Source organism: Rana temporaria, chromosome 2 (genome assembly GCF_905171775.1).
Source record: "Rana temporaria chromosome 2, aRanTem1.1, whole genome shotgun sequence".
Lineage (NCBI taxonomy): Eukaryota > Metazoa > Chordata > Amphibia > Anura > Ranidae > Rana > Rana temporaria.
In genome coordinates this window covers 283880143-283892077 of record NC_053490.1, presented here as the reverse complement: position 1 = coordinate 283892077, position 11935 = coordinate 283880143, and positions in this window count along the sequence as shown.

Here is an 11935-nt window from a genome sequence, read left to right as displayed (position 1 = left end):
TTCTTCTAATCCCCCTGTGGATGGACATTTTATGGTTACACAACCTATCACATTGCTATAATATTTTTATATGGACTATAAACTGAAGGACCTATAAATAAATGGTTGTGATACAAATAATTTGAGTTTCCATTATTTCTTATGGGAAAATGCGCTTTGATAAACAAGTGCTTTGTAATACAAGCATGTTTCTGGAATGAATTATGCTCGCAATCCAAGGTTTTACTGTAGTTGCATTTAGTTGACTAAATCTCCAGTGCATTTTAGTTGACTAAAACGAATTTTAATTGTCTAAAATCTAATGGGTGTAATTTAGTCCTCTCAATTGTTTTAGTTTTAGTCGTATTTTAGTATTCATTTAGTTGACTAAAATGTTTTAGTTGACAAAATTAACACTGTCCCATAGGGTGGGGGGCCGGGATCTGGGGGGCCCCCTTGTTAGCTATGACTAAGCGCTAGTTAAAGCAGGGGTTCACCCTATCGACGGGAAAAAAATATTTTTTTTTTATTTTACCTTAAAATCAGGCATTGTAGCGCGAGCTACAGTATGCCTGTCCCGAATTTTTTACCCCCGTACTCACCTTGTAGTCGTCCATCGAAGATTCTGGGGAATGGGCGTGCCTATGGAGACGGAGGATGATTGACGGCCGGCTCTGGCGCGTCACGCCTCTCCGGAAATAGCCGAAATAGGCTTGGTCTTCACGACGCGTGCGCATAGCCTGTGCGCAGGCGCCGTGAAGAGCCGAGACCTACTCCGGCTGTCTTCGGGGAGAGTGACGTGCCAGGGCCGGCCGTCAATCATCCTCCCTCTCCATAGGCACGCCCATTCCCCGCGGGAGCCGGAATCTACGATGGACGACTACAAGGTGAGTACGGGGTTAAAAAAATCGGGACAGGCATACTGTAGCTCGCGCTACAATGCCTGTCTCGATGGTAAAATGTGTCGGGGGGGGTGAACTACCGCTTTAATCGTGCGAAACGCGTTGGCTGTTCACTTTTTGCTGTAATTTGTAGTGCTCAGTTATCCTTTCAAATAAAGACAACCACAAAGGTTTTTTTGAAGTGCGGCTGTCCATACATTTTCTGTTCCACTAGTTGTCTTGTGCATTGCTGGCACCCTTGATTTCACCTGGAGCAGTAACTCCCTTTTCAGATTCCGATAAGCCTGCAGACCCCCAATGGCCAGGGTTTTCGGGAAGAGGCCCTTGTCCTCATCAACGTGGGGATAAGGTGCTTTGGGGCAGGGGGGCAGGGCCCCCCCTGCCCCAAAGCATCCACACCCCCATATTGAGGGCATGTAGCCTAGTACAGTTCAGGAGGGGGGTTTGCTCGTCCCCACCACCTTTCCTGACCTGCCGGGCTGCTTGCTCGTATAAGGGTCTGGGAGGGGGGCACTCGCTCATCCCCATCCCCATCCCCTTTCCTAACCTACCAGGCTGCTTTCACGGATAAGGGTCTTGGAGGGGGGGCACTCGCTGGTCCCCGCCCCCTTCCTTGACCTGCCGGGCTGTTCGCTCAGATAAGGGTCTGGTATGGATTTTTGGGGACCATGCACCTTTTTTTGGTGTGGGGTTACCCCTTAAAATCCATGCCAGACTGAAGGGCCTAGTATGGTCGTTCGAGATCATCAGAGCACAAAGTGCCTGCATTGTCGAGATCAAAGTCGGATCTTCATTCATTGAAGTTGGACTTCAAGTCGCAAGGCAAAGTTGGATCCACAGTCGTACGACTGTCGTGTCGTACCAGTGTGAACCCAGCCTCACTCCAAATTGAGGACATTTAAAAATGTCCATTTGACCTGCATCTGGTGGACATATAGAGGATTCTCCATCCACACTCCAAAGATTATACTTTCTTTTCTACTGTACATCAGACTTATAGCAGATTGGATTATTACTTTATCAATCACAATCTGTTCGAATGGAAACCGAGATGTGATATTGAGGCAATGATATGGTTGGATCACTGCCCATTTTTTTTCCGACTGATGGTACTACATATTCCTTTAGCCCAGGTTCACACTGGGTACAATTTGGTACGATTTGAGATACGATTTCACATGTCAAATCGCATCTCAAATCGGCGGCAATTGTAGGCAATGGCACTGTCCTAATTGGTGCGACGCCGCATCCGCCGATTTTACCGCGATTTTGAATTCGCAGCAGTGTGAACCTAGCCTGAAGAATGAACATGGCACCTTAACAATTCCTAAATGATAAGGAATGTTGTCAAGTTGTTACAACAGCTATCATTTATATTAACTGATCATGCCAATTACTCCATTCCCCTGCCATATCAATGGAAAGCTCTTAAAGTGGATGTAAACCCTCACATATACCCAGTGAACTGAACAGCCTCAGATGATACACCGAGATGAAACCAATCTCCCTAAATAATTTTACATGTATATCTGCTGTCTTCACCTTTTATATATTCTTTAGAAAGTTCAGTGTGTTCAAGATTTTCTCTTCCTGTTCACCACTGGGAGTAAATAAACTTTTGGCTATAGATATACTTTAACTACCAAATCAATTCTATTTTCTTATCTCCAGTGGGAAGCCAAGAGAACTTTGAAACCAAACATACAGTATTTATCCTGAAAGACACACCTAATGTCAGGCAGTAAACTAAGCAGGATGGACTTTGACTATATAAAACTAAGACAATGTAAGCAAATACAAGCCATTACTGTATTGTATTCTCTGAAATACAGAACAATACATCTACATCAGCCTTAAATGAGAAGTATTGGTTATTTTATTACATTTTTATGAATTTATACTTATTCATATATACTTAGGTGAATGCAGCATCAGTGCAATGCTGCATCTGTCCCCCATTTCTCTAACACTGAGAACCGAGCAATCAAACACTGCTGATTGATCGGTTCTCACAGCTCCGTGAAAAGAGATCTGCTGACTGTCAGTCACAGCTCTCTGCTCTGCCCCCACCTCGCTCACTGGGGAGCTGGGCTGTGAAAGGGGCGGGAGTGGCTGGCTCAGGCTACCAGTGGCTCGCTGAGAGGCTGAGCCAGGCACTGGTCCAAGCATGTGGGCGGATTCCGCCTCTATGGTCCTGATGACACGGAGTCTGGACCAACTCTGTGACGTCAGCAGAGGGAGGACTTCAGCCCTCTCTCTATTGAAAATGGGTCACAGGAGTACAAAACAACTGCACTTCTGTGACCCATAGGAGCAGTACAGCCAAACAAGCTTTGGCTGTACTTCTACATTAAAGTGTATCTTTTATTTTTTTTGATGGCGGTAGACAAACTATTTTATTACAATTTAATCTCAGGCTCACAGGCATGTGCTAGGTGCCTGAAAGCACACTTAGTTCATGTGAAAAATACTTGACTTACTTGAAAAAGAAACAAGTGCTGTATTACAGGGATTAGGCTACTAGGTATCTTCCTAGTTGCTTATAGGCTTAATTTACATTTGCAACTGGGGAATAGGGTCATAAATACACACAGCCGAGCTGTATTTTTACTGTCCATAACCATGCCCCCTTAAGCCAGCCATACATGGATTGAAGTTCGGAGGGACCAGGAAGGACTGGTCCAATTTCGATCCATGTATAGGAAGGTTTGTTGTACATACACTATATTGTCAAAAGTATTGACACCTGCCCTTACACACACATGAACTTTAATGGCATCCCAGTCTTAGGCCGTAGGGTTTAATATTGAGTTGGTCCACTTTTTGCAGCTATAACAACTCTTCTGGGAAGACTGTCCACAAGGTTTAGGAGTGTGTCTATTGAAATGTTTGACTATTCTTCCAGAAGCACATTTGTGTGGTCAGGCACTGATTTTGGACAAGAAGGCCTGGCTCACAGTCTCCGCTCTAATTCATCCCAAGGGTGTTCTATCAGGTTGAGGTCAAGAGAGTCAAGTTCCTTCACCCCAAACTCGCTCATCCATGTCTTTATGGACCTTGCTTTGTGTACTGGTGGGCAGTCATTGTGGAACCGGAAGGAGCCGTCCCCAAACTGTTCCCACAGAGTTGTCCAAAATGTCTTGGAATGCTGACGCCTTAAAGCCGCATACACACAATCGGACATTCCAACAACAAAATTGTGGATTTTTTTCCGACGGAAAATTTGAGAACCAGCTCTCAAATTTTTGTTGTTGTAAATTCCGACAGAGCCTACACACGGTTGGAATTTCCGACAACAAGCTCCCATCAAACGTTTTGGTCGGAAATTCAATTAGTCCAGTGGTTCTCAACCTTTTAGTGCCGTGACCCCCTTGATAAAATTTCCCAAGTTGTGGGGACCCCTAACAGTAAAATTATTTTTGTAGCGTGGGTTGTCAGTACCCAAGGCAAGACAAGTAATTTGCGCCCCTAACCCACGGAAATATAGCGCTCCCTGAGTCCCCTCCACTCGTACAATATTAAAACCCTCATATGGTACATTTTAGGATGTATCACTCTTTCTCTTTGTTCTCCTCTTTTTCCCTTTTATCTCTCGCTATCCTAATTTCTTGTTTTTTTCCCCCATCCCTCTCTCTAGCCGTCTTTCTTGTTTTTTCTCTTATTCTTTCTCTCCCTTTTTCTTTCTCCCCCCCTCTTTTCCTCTCCCTTCCATGTATTCTCTATTTTAATTCCTTCTCTTACTCCTTGGTGGAGGGGGAATGGGATGAGTGGCAATGCTGGGGGAGTTCTGATCAGCCAACTTAGGTGCTCTTGATCAAGGTCATCCGCTGATCTGAGAACTGTAGTGGGGACTTTTAATGGCAACTATAATCACAGGTAGTGTTACCCAGTGTGTCTCCGACTTTGTGGTGTCTCGTAGGAGTGACACCTATGCTGAAATCAGAAGATTCCTCCAGCCCCTCCTACCTCACAAGTCAGCGGACCTCTAGTCTCTGCCCCCCAACCCATGCGGTAAACTTAATGGGCGGCTGCGAAGAGGCTGAGTGGGCGGCCGTGTGCTCCAGGAACAGCCCAGCTGGGTGGCCACCGGCTCCAGAGATAGCCCTGCTGAGCAGCCACAAGAAGGCTGGGAGAGTGGTGCGGGCTTCAGGAACAGCCCAGGATTTGATGACCCCTGGCAAATCATCATTTGACCCCCAGGTTGAGAACCACTGAATTAGTCAATTAGTGCTTAGTTGTGAGAGCTAACAAACGCATTGACTATACACAGACAATAATTGTGATTTAAAAAGCCACAAATGTGGGAAATTAACCTTTTAATTTCCATTTTAACCTGTGTGTGCCACCTTCTGTGTCTGTACCAAGGCCAAACATTTCAGGGTATGTATACTTTTCATCAGGGCCATTTGGGTGATTTCTGTTATTATGATTTTTAATAATATATAATTCTGCTCTTTCTTTATTTCTTACCTCTATTCCTTCTTGCTGTTCTCACGCCTCACTGCTGGCCTCCTCTTCCTCCCTTTTCTATGTTGCTTTTTTATTATAGTGATAAATAACCTAGCTCTCATTATGATTTTAACCACTTCCATACAGGGCACTTATACACCTTCCTGCCCAGACCAATTTTCAGCTTTCAGCGCTGTTGCACTTTGAATCTGCTAAAAAAAAAATTAAAAGACCGAAAATTTTGAAAAACAAATGCTTTATTTTTGTTTCCGTTACAAAACTTTGTAAATAAGTAAGTTTTCTCCTTCACTGATGGGCACTGATAAGGCAGCACTGATGGGCACCGATGAGGTGGCACTGATGAGGTGGAATTGATGGGCACTAGTATGCAGCAGTGATGGGGCACTGATAGGCGGCACGGATGGGCACTGATAGGTGGCACGGATGGGCACAGATAGGCGGCATGGATGGGCACAGATAGGCGGCACGGATGGGCACAGATAGGCGGCACAGATGGGCACAGATAGGTGGCACGAATGGGCACAGATAGGCGGCATGGATGGGCACAGATAGGCGACACAGATGGGCACTGATAGGCGGCATGGATGGGCACTGATAGGTGGCACGGATGGGCACTGATAGGTGGCACAAATGTATTGTACTTGTGGATGCCAATCAGTGCCAAACAACAATGCCCATTGTGGGCACTGATTGGCATCCCTTGTTGGCACTGATTGGCATCTATTTTGGGCACTGATTGGCATCCCTGGTGGTCTAGGGTGGCATACCTGGTGGTGGGCATCCCTGGTGGTCTGGTGGCATCACTGGTGATCTAGTGGCATCCCTGGTGGTCTAGTGTGGGCATCCTCGGGAGGGCTGTGCTGAAAATCGATGAGCACAAACCCCCCGTCAGAGGAGCAGCCGATCGGCTCTCCTCTACTCGCGTCTGACAGACGCGAGTGAGGAAAAGCCGATAACCGGCTCTTCTTGTTTACATCGTGATCAGCCGTGATTGGACACGGCTGATCACGTGGTAAAGCGTCTCCGTCAGAGACTCTTTACCTAGATCGGTGTTGCGGGGTGTCAGACTCACACCCTGCAACAACGATCGCCGCGATGCGTGCCCCCGGGGGCGCGCAGCGGCTCAATAGTCCATTCAGGATATTGAAACCACTTTGCCGACGTCATTTTGTAATAGGGCGGCAAGTGGTTAAAAGGAGCCAAAAAACTATGTGATAATAAATGGCTTCATGTGATCACTAGCCTTGAATAAAAGACAGGTTTTGGTATGATTAGTCATATTTTCAATTTAAGTGCCAAAATGTCACAATTTCTGCCGGGGTATTCACATTTTTGAGACCAACTGTATGTATGTATGAAACATATATATATATATATATATACAGGGCTTTTTTTCAGGGGGAACTTGGGGGAACTCAGTTCCACCACCTTTGGCTCAGACCCTTTGGTGCCTGCTCACCACAATCACTTGTAAACACAGAAGTCTGGTTTCTGTGTTTACAAGTGACAGCTCTGCACTCTGTGTGTAACCCCCCTGAACTGTGCACTCTGTTTGTAATGCAATCCTGACGTTTAATGCCCCTTTAACACCCTTCTACTGTTTGTGAAATCTGAACGGGTCGTGGTTGAGTTCCTGCACCTATTTTCTGAGAAAAAAAGCTCTGTATGTATATATATATATATATATATATATATATATGAAACATATACATATATATATATATATATTTATTTTTAAATAACAAACATGTCTATACTTACCTGCTCTGTGCAATAATTGTACACAGAGCAGCCCAGATCCTCTCCTTCTGGGGTCCCCCGCCAGCGCTCCAGGCTCCTCCTCTTCAGGTGCATGGAAAGCAGCTTACTATGGGGGCACCCTTGCGGGCTCAGTCCAAAGTCCGGCTGCTGCGTTCACTGACACAGACAATGGGACTCGAACCCCACCCACCGCTTCCGTTTCAAAGCTTTTGATTGACAGCAGCGGGAGCCAATGGCTGATCATTGGATTAGAGCACACAGAGTTCCCAGCAACGGCGGATTCAGGGGGGGGGGCAACAGGGAAATTGCCCCCCCCCCCCGAGACAATCATGTCACATTGGCTATAAAAAAACAAAAAAAATTTAAATTTTGCAGTGCCTGCCGCTGCCAAGTCTCTCACTCTCTCTCTGTCATCACCAGGGCCGATCTGGCGCAGCCCGGTAGGCTGCCTGTCCTGAGGCTGCTTTGAGCTGTAGCTGACTGCAGCGCTCCCCCTCTCTCCTGCGTGTATGACACCGGGCATCTCTCGCTGTGTGTGAGAGCTGGGTCTGTGTTCGGCTGTGCTGCCTGTGCTAGACCTGCTCATGTGATAATAGATGGAGATGGAACACTGATTCAATCAGTGTTTTGTCTATCACACAAGCCTGTCTAGGGGGGACCTTGCTAGAGCACACTGCCCTGCCGAACACAGACCTACAGATCCTGTTTGTTCCATGACACACGTCGGGAGAGGAGATACCTGCTGTGTGTGATTGAGGCAATGCCATGGTGAGTGCCATGCACAGTGAGGCTTCATTCATATACAAAAGTGGGCCTGCATTAATATACAAAGTGGGGCTGCATGCATATACAAAGTGGGGCTGCATGCATATACAAAGTGGGGCTCATTCATATACAAAGTGGGGCTGCATTCATATACAAAGTGGGGCTGCATTAATATACAAAGTGGGGCTGCATTAATATACAAAGTGGGGCTGCATTAATATACAAAGTGGGGCTGCATTATTATACAAAGTGGGACTGCATTCATAGACAAAAGTGGGACTGCATTCATAGACAAAAGTGGGACTGCATTCGTAGACAAAAGTGGGACTGCATTCATATACACAAGTGGGGCTGCATTCATATACAAAAGTGGGGCTGCATTTATATACAAAAGTGGGACTGCATTAATATACAAAAGTGGGGCTGCATTCATATACAAAGGTGGGGCTGCATTTATATACAAAAGTGGGGCTGCATTTATATACAAAAGTGGGGCTGCATTTATATACAAAAGTGGGACTGCATTTATATACAAAAGTGGGGCTGCATTTATATACAAAAGTGGGACTGCATTTATATACAAAAGTGGGACTGCATTAATATACAAAAGTGGGACTGCATTAATATACAAAGTGGGACTGCATTAATATACAAAAGTGGGACTGAATTTATTTACAAAAGTGGGACTGAATTTATTTACAAAAGTGGGGCTGCATTTATATACAAAAGTGGGACTGCATTTATATACAAAAGTGGGACTGCATTAATATACAAAAGTGGGACTGCATTAATATACAAAGTGGGACTGCATTAATATACAAAAGTGGGACTGAATTTATTTACAAAAGTGGGACTGAATTTATTTACAAAAGTGAGACTGAATTTATATACAAAAGTGGGACTGCATTCATATACAAAAGTGGGACTGAATTTATATACAAAAGCTATTGCTTGTACAATACAGGTAATTATGCATTTGTATCCAATAAGAGAAATATATATGTGTGGTATCTTAGGATGTATACATATATATATTTCTACATCATTTTCTTTACATTTTTATTAGGTTGCTTTATACCAACGGTGGTCCTGCTGAAATCTTATGGTTCCTACCTTTGGGGTGTTGACTCCTTCCTCATGGCGGGGGCTGTCCTTTCATGTTTGGTTATTTTAATTGTTTTTTGCTAACCTAATTTATTTTCTGGGTAAGTATATATCGGAGCGCCTATTGTTTGTGTAGCCTAAATTGTTGAACTTGCACCTTCTGCTTGAACTGATGTAAAAATTTCCCCTAATATATCTCTCTGATAAATGTTTTGCACTCTGCATCTATTTATTGCTATGTAAAAATCTTTTTACAGTCAATTAATTATGTTTATTTCTTTTTAATATTCAGCATTGTCTTTAAAACGCTCCTGAGGAAGCTCGTAATGAGTGAAACATGTAGAGCTAAAAGGTTAAATCAATGCTGCATTTCGATTCTCCAAACTTCATCCAATGGAGATCTGATCTATTGATCGTAATTGATGTCATAAAATTGTCATAAAAAAATGTTTTTCTATTTTTTACTCAATCGTTGATTCTTTAATCTATATTTGCACCACTTAATAGCCCCTGGGTTCCTTTGGTACCCCCTTTCCCTTTCGTTTTTTCTATTATCTAATTGGGGTGAGGTGCTTTAGACATTTGACAATTTCTTTTCCACTAAATTTCATAAAATGTCTTGTACCATGTCTGCAGTCTCTGACCATCTCTTGTACCATGTCTACAGTCTCTGACCATCTCTTGTACCATGTCTGCAGTCTCTGACCATCCCTTGTACCACGTCTGCAGTCTCTGACCATCTCTTGTACCATGTCTGCAGTCCCTGACAATCGTCTACAAACTATGGGATAGATTTATGGCATTTATATTTAAATATTTTTTACTAGTAATGGCGGCGATCATTGATTTTTAGCTGTACTGCAACATTGCAGCGGACACACCGGACACCTAATTGATTTCTGTAAGCAACACCTTATTTTCTGGCAGTGCCCCTCCCGAGACTAGACTCTGGATCCGCCCTTGGTTCCCAGTACAGCTAGAAAACTGACCACAATGTGCTCTCATGCCTAGTGTGGTCAGTTATTGATAGGAACGCAGGACTAAAGGGATGACCAGGTATTTCACACAAAGGAAGCAATACAAAGAGAACAGGATACTTTTTCCTATAAGTACATGGTACAGCAGGCACATATCAGGAATATGAAATGTTGAGTTTACATTTTCTTTAAGCCATGTAGGCACTCATTTAGATGTAATATGGTTTTTCACATCCCTGTAACTACCATGTTTTTCGCGGCCCGCGATTGCGTTGAGGAGAGACAGAGCGGGGGGAATTGTATGTGACCGTGTGTATGCAACAGAAGATTGAGCCGAAACTCAGTCTGAAAGAAATCCACGGTTTTCTTGTCGGAATTTTCGATCGTGTGTATGCGGCATTAGGTGTGGCTTATGGGATCTTCCAGATTTGAAGGTAGATGCTGCCAGATAGATTAGGGGATGTAATCCCATGTAATATTTATTTTGGAACAGAAAGGGCATTTGTTTCTGGCAGAATTACCAAGTTCAAAGGGCACCATGAAGCTTGTATCAGGGAGCTTCCAACTTATCAAAATAGGGATGGGGCAACATAGGTGAGTATTTTTCTACATGAAATGAGGAAGAGTCTTAAGACGGAGTACTGATCTGTCTTTTCAGCCCTTCAAGTCAAATTCTCATTTAAGAGAAGAATGTAGCATCCAGAGTAACATTTCCTGAAGGAGAGAAAACTACAGTCTATAGAGGTGTTGAAAATTACATTCCATACCTCATCCCAGCAATATTTTCTCATAATTGCTGTGTAGAAGCAGCACATATGGGGCTGTGTGTTTCTATTGGTGCACACAGTGTAGGGAGACACAACTCTAGTCCCTGCATGCATAAGTGGCTCCATAAGATGCTGCAAGAACAAGGAGCCACCCAGAAACAAGAAGCTTGAGGCAGCAGACATGGCATCAATTAAACTGGACCATAGGTAAGGATTAAATGATCAATAAACGGAATACTCTGTAAGTCAGTGTTTCTCAATTCCAGTCCTCAGGCCCCCCCAACAGGTCAGGTTTTCAGGATTTCCATTATTTTGCACAGGTGATTTGATCAGTTTCACTGCCTTAGTAATCACCACAGCCTTTTCATCTGAGGGAAATCCTGAAAACCTGACCTGTTGGGGGGGCCTGAGGACTGGAATTGAGAAACGCTGCTGTAAGTGACTAAATGGGCTGCTTAAAGCGCTTAGAAACCTGAGGGTTTAATATCACTTCAGGAAAGTTTTCTTGGTTGCAATCACTTCCAGCAGAAGAGTTTTGGAGCTGAAACTTTTGGGATGCAGAGAATCAATGCTGTTGCTTTTTGCCAACATAATCATTCTGATGTCACTACCAGCACCCTAAGCAGCCTCTGCACTGACAGGGTGAAAACACAAGACATCTGGGGGGCAGGGCTGCCCCTGCCAGTCAACCCGTAGCCTGCGGCTCATTGGTCTCCAGACCAACTGGGTGGCAGATGGACAGGTGGGGGCAGTGTCACACGAGCTAGGCTGAGGGAAAGGAGGGGGACAGCATTAGAGGAGGGGGGCAGCAGGACAGGAGGTGGGGGTGGCATTACAGGAGAGGGACAGCGGGACAGGAGGGGGCAGTGTCACAGGTTAGGGGGCTGCATGACAGGAGGAGGTCAGTGTCACTGGAGGGGGCAGCATCAGGTCATCAGGCAGCAGTGGGTGGTAGGACTCGTGAAGAAGAGGTGCTCATAAGCCAGGGGTGTGTGGTCACCACTGGGATGACGGTGTTTAGGAGGCAAAGGGTTTGAGGCAGGTGTCCAGCTCTGACAGTTGCTGTGCGCCTTCTTCCGATCTTCTGCAAGCCTGAGGCCTAGTACACACGAGAGGATTTATCCGCGGATACGGTCCACCGGACCGTTTCCGCGGATAAATCCTCTCGAGGATTTGCGAGGATTTTGATCCGATGGAGTGTACTCACCAT